This window comes from Sciurus vulgaris (assembly GCF_902686455.1).
Source record: "Sciurus vulgaris genome assembly, chromosome: 13".
NCBI lineage: Eukaryota > Metazoa > Chordata > Mammalia > Rodentia > Sciuridae > Sciurus > Sciurus vulgaris.
The window spans coordinates 86699168-86705513 of NC_136474.1; positions in this window are offsets into that span (position 1 = coordinate 86699168).

Genomic DNA, 6346 nt, shown 5'->3' on the forward strand with positions numbered 1-6346 from the left:
TCAACACTAGAGGAAGCAGAACTTGTCACCGGTAAACGGCGGTATCTTTGTTATTGAGCAACTCAAAGTGTGTGTTCTTTTCATTATTAAAAAACTGCCTGTATTTAGGTATGAAAATAGGGAAGCACAGAGGAGGTGTTTACTTCAGCCCAGCATTGCTGAGCTCTGGGGTGAGGAAGCAGAAGGTGAAGTGGAGAGAAGTTAGTTGGAGAAGAAGAGGGTGGCATTGGGTGGATGGGGAGGTTGATCCAGTATTATGAAAAGTAATTTCACTAAATTAATTCCCCTAACTTCTGCTGAATGCTTACCTTGCTCAGGACAAAGATAAATATGTTCTAGTTTCCATTATAAAACCACAGCCTAGCGAACCAGATACCAGATGCTTACTGTTTGAATTTGAGATGGAGAAACCAGAAGTGTGTGTGGTGGGGGGTTTGGGGTTGTTCTTATTCTAGCAATAGTAATATCAAAAGCAAGAACCTAGAACAATGAAAAGTTAGATAAGAAAGCCTTCATCCCCAAGGAAACAAAGGGAGGAAGAAAACAGAAAGAGAAATTTAAGAATTGCCAAAACCAAAAGATTAGTTAAAAGCAATTATTAAAACTGGGGTGTGCCAATAAATAAATAAATAATAAAAAATAACCCAATCAATAAATGGGCTAAGGAACTGAACAGACACTTCACAGAAGAAGAGATACAATTGATCAACAAATATATGAAAAAATGTTCAACATCTCTAGCAATTAGAGAAATGCAAATCAAAACCACACTGAGATTCCATCTCACTCTAGTCAGAATGGCAATTATCAAGAATACAAACAGGACTGGGGTTGTGGCTCAGTGGTGGGGTGCTTGCCTGGCATGTGAGAGGCACTGGATTCGATTTTCGGCATCACATATAAATATATAAATAAAATAAAGATCCATTGACACTAAAAACATTTTTAAAAAGAATACAAACAACAATAAATGTTGGCAAGGATGTGGGGAAAAAGGTACACTCATATATTGCTGGTGGGACTGCAAATTGGTGCAACCATTATGGAAAGCAGTATGGAGATTCCTCAGAAAACTTGGAATGGAACCACCATTTGACCCAGCTATTCCACTTCTCTGTTTATACTGAAAGGACTTAAAATCAGCATAGTACAATGACACAGCTACATCAATGTTTATAGCAACACAACTCACAATAGCTATACTATGGAATCAACCTAGGTGCCCTTCAGCAGATGAATGGATAAAGAAAATATGGCATATATGCACAATGGAATATTACTTAGCCTTAAAGAAGAATGAAATTATGGCATTTGCTGGTAAATGGATGGAATTAGAAAATATCATGCTAAGTGAAGTAAGCCAAAACCAAAGGCCGAATGTTTTCTCTGATATGGGGATGCTAATTCACAATGGGTGTGGTAGGGAAGAATAGAGGTACTTTGTATTAGAGGAGAGTGAGGGGAGGGGAGGGGTTATGGACATAGGAAGGGCAGTTGAGTGAATCATTATTACCCAATGTGCATATATGATTACATGACCAGTGTGATTCCACATTATGTACAATAGATCCCACTGGTTATCAGTGATGAGTTCTGCTTTCTTAATTGTTGAAGATTGAACATTAGAGAAGTACACGGAGGGAAGCATATAGAGCAGGTTTTATTTAAAGGTAGTAACACAGACTTCTCCCGGGAGAGAGAAGAGGGCCTTGGCTGGTATTGTGATATCCCAAGAAGTGAGATGCCCTGCCCCTTTTATAGACTAAAGTCTCCTTTGTTCTCCTGCTCTCTCCTCGCTTATCTCTCTCCTTCTGCCTAAGTGACTAGGCCCAGGAGATGCTGGTGGGGTGGCCAAAAGGTGGGCAAGAGGAAGGGCCAAATGGAGGGATCCAGGCACGTAGCAGCCCAGGGGGGATTAATTAGCAATTCCCTGTCTCCAGTCTTTTGGGAGGGCTAGTATAGGCAGGTAATCTTGGTGATCAAAGACTTTGGAGACATTGACATTCCAATTTCCCAGGGTCGGCCTCCAACTTCCTGGGTCCAAAATGGCTTCCATTTCCTTGATTCCACCGATCACCTATCTATCCTAACTGCCTGTCTTTAATTCTGGCTTCACAGCCAGAAGAATGAAAAGTTATATTTCATTTACGTATGATGTGTCAAAATGAATTCTACTGTCATGTATAACTAAATTAGAACAAATAAAAAAGAATGATAAAAGAAGAGTAGAATGAATAAGTAAACTAGGGTATATTTATACAGTGGAAAATAATTATATAATGAAAATAAGAAGTATATACATTTTCAACAACTTGGATAAACCTTATAAAAATATATACGGAGCTAAAGAAGCCACACACCAAAGAACACATATGTATGATTACATCGTATAAAGTAGAAAATACAGGCAGAACTAATCCATGTTATTAGAAGTTACAGTAGTGCCTAACTCTTGGGGAGAGAAGGAAAGAATAATTAGGGGAGCAACGAGAGAGGGCTCTTGGAGGTGCAGCTGAGGTTCAATTTCTTGACCTGGGTGGTGGTTTAAAGTATATGCTTACTTTGTGATAATTCATTGTGCTACACACGATTTTCTTTTGACTGTTCTATTTAATAAAAGGTAAAATCTCTTAGTGATAAAACAAACAAACAAACAAACTGGGATGTGAAACCAGACACTGGGAGTCAGGAGGATAAAAACATGTTGAAACAACTCGACAGTAAGGAGGTGTGGTAGCAATAGTGAGAGCAAATATTTTGCAGAACTGTATGTGCTCACGGATGGATTTATGACAGTTACATAACACTTTTCAATTAAGACAATGTCAATCTTCACTTTAAATCAAATTAAAAATTATTAATTATTTTATGGCATTGAATGAATAAACTAAATGAATGGTTAATGAATGCATGTTCACAATGTCCCCCACACCTCTGCTTGCCTCTCTTGTCTTGGCTTCTGTCCTGTGGGGGGATGGAAGCTGTGAAATGCATATGACAAAGAGGAAGTTACAACAAACCAGGAGGGAAATCAACTGACAAGGATGAACTGTCAGGGGGAGGGAGGAGAGGGGCAGGAGATATTGTCCCAGGGTGAGGGACTCAATCATCAGAGGTCAGAGAGCAAGAGTCCAAGGGAAAAGGCCAGAGGGAGGCAGAGGGCTGGGCGGAAAGGCAGTGAGAGAGGTAAAGACTTGCAATGGATTTAGAGGTGGTATTGTGGGTTCCCAGTTGGAAGCCCTTCAATTTTCTTACAAGGGATGGAAGTCAAGATTGGGATTGCTTTCTGATTATTCCGATTTGTAGGACTGTCTAAATGTGGTGTAGGCTACACATTTCTGTTGGTATTAACAGTAGAGCTCAGCTGGGCTCTATACAGTAGGATCAGGGGAAATAGGTGTCAAAGAAAGACCCAGAAACAGAAATATTTGGAAAAGGACAGAAAAGTTAATTTCAGACATCAGAAGGGGAAAAATGTCCAAAATTACTAAGGTTTCTAAATTTACATTCATTCCTTCATGGTAGAAAAATGACTTGCGTGGACCATTGTCAAGTTTCCAGGGCATTAGATAGCTTCAGATGTCAATAAAGCAACAGTTAAAATACAGTTGTTTCTCTTGGAAAATCCAGGTTTACTCAAGTTTCCATTATTTGAAGGACCATAACCAGATCTGACCATGTTATTAATTATCTCAAAATGCAAAATTTCCCCCTGTACTTACGTACTTAACCACATGAGAAGTAAAGATAAGTGTCAGCTTTCATTTCTACACATAGGAAGTTTCATAGTCTGCTATAAAAGCATGAAGTAATAAACAGGAATGCACTGGAATGGGCTAATGCTGTGGCAAGCTAGGAAAGAAGAGAAAACTGTGTGAAGAATTACCAGATGCAAACAGCAACACAGAACATAAAAAGAGACTCACTTGCCAAACATGTATATAGGAAAGAGTTCCAGGAAAACATCCTTTGTCATTAATTTCACTCTTTGAAAGACAAAATAAGATGCATCAAGCCTTCCTCAGGTAGAAGTTGTTCCTTGAGCAATTTGTTGTTGAGTCTTTGTTTTTACTTTTTTATAGCTTATATTTGTGTGTTTTTAAATATCAATTGCATCTATAATTCTATCACTTTGTATTGTGTTCATGTGGATCACAATACATATTCAGTTTTTCTTCCATGTCTTGATATAGAATAATTTGAAGGAATCAAAACCATGAAAAATGAGACTTTGTGAACGTTTTCTTCACAATGCTCCAAATAAACTTATTGCCCTTCCAATGATGAGACTTCATACCACATGCATTTGTGCTGGGTCTGCATTCCAAAATATGGTGCAAGAATATGTTCTGGATTGGATTGCCACACGATATGGCAGGAGCGTGATATGCTGCTATGACAAATAGGCAGGAAATGCAATCTGCGTGTGGAGTGGTCTTCCTGTCTTTCTTCATAATTAGAAAAATATAATGTTAGGGAGGAGTGTTGGGTCAGCTGTTCTCTACTGATGTGGCAATGACTAGATATCCTGTTGTTCCTTCCTGGAGCAGGAGTGGAAGGAAGGTTACAGGGAAGGTGCTGGGTGCCTGCAGCTTATGTCTGCAGTACGGATCTTATGGTTAAAGAAGTGGGATCCAGAGACATTAAACCTGAACCTTCCAGGCCACCTGGAAATCCCAAAATAACATTGGGGTGGTTCAGTGGTGAAGGAGCAAATGGATCAGCCCTGTTCAGGCTGTTATTTGGTGAGAGCCCAGGTCCTGCCATAGACCCACAATCAGGAAATCAGATAGAGCTCTAAGTCATCTCTATCTCGAAATTAGATTCCACTACCCAATCTGACATTAGGCTAAAATTGATGAATCCCTTACTGTGTGTCAAGCACTAGACTGGAGGTTGGGAAGGAGCAGTAGGAATCTTCTTAATTTGGAATTTTTCTGCTGTACTTCATCTCTTCTTACATTACTCTAGACTCAAGAATGACTTTGGTTCAGTTCTCTCAAAAGCAGACCCTACACCAAGGATTCATGTGACTCATTAAAAAGTGCCCCCAGGAGAAACCAGGAAGGGCATAAGGGGAATAGAAGGCTGAACAGGAGGCAGATGTGAAGAAGAAGTCAAAGAAGTTTCTAATTTCATGTGAAGTCCAGACATTGATCCTCCAGCTCTGAAGGGTAATATACTTCTGAATTTGCACCATATCAGAACAAAGGAAATGGGCTTTCGAAACTTCACACCATCAACTGTTGTCTATGAGCTTATAAGGGCAGATACAATATTCCTGGGCACCTCTAGCTCTCAATACTGGAGGCATGACTCAAGTGCCCAATGGAAAGTCTCTGAGTGCTGCAGGTTCAAGCAATCAGCAGCAAACAGACAGAAGATGGGGGACAAGCATGTGGGCAAGGCACCAACAGGGTCGACTCACTATCAGCTCCCAGTGTGGGAGGTTGTAGCAGGATAAAAAGAAGAGTGGCATACCCAGAGCCTGCTACTCAGCATGTGCTCCTCAGACCAGCAGCAGTTGTTTGATGGTGACCCATCATGTAGGAGTTTGCTAGAAAAGTACAGTCTCAGACTTCACCAATGACCTTGTTATTCAGAATCTGCATATTAAGATCTTTTGGAGATTTGCATGCACAGTAATTTTTAAGAAGGTTGCTAGCAGGATGTTTGATTAAAAAAAAAAAAAAAGATTTGTTAACGTGGTTGACCTGCTGCACTGGCAGGAAGAATGAGCATCCAAAGGAGAGCTACAGCGTGATGGGCTTGGGAGGCTTCAGTACAGACCCCTTGACCCAGTGAGTGGAACCAAAGAAAGAACACATTACCACCTGAAAGCAGGTGGGTCCACCATCCTTCACAATACAGTCAGGGTTTGCAGGTTCCACACTCCCAGATTCTGTAGTGTCCATTAGTTCACCTGGAACTGATGCCTTTTGGGGTGGTGAGTGGTGGGTGAGGGATCTGGAGAGAGAGAGACTGTAGAGGAAGGTACTGGGTAGAGGCACAGAAAAGAGGAAAATACAAATTAAGGTAAGAATCAGAGCTGACCCTACAATCTAAGCTTGAGAAACATTTTGAAAAGTCACAGGTAAATCATTTGATTCAGATACACATCATAAGAAGTCATGACACAACTCATACATGAGCGGAAACCTCTGGGGTAAAATACACTGGTTACCAAAAGGTCCCCAACTGTACAAAAATGTCTTCTACAATGTTGAAAATTCCCTACATTAGTCACAATGTGGTCAGTCAGTGAGCAGGAATATCACTGTCTTGGGAGGGCTCCTGTGAGAAATTTTCGGAAACATCTGATTAAAGATGACAGATTAAACACACT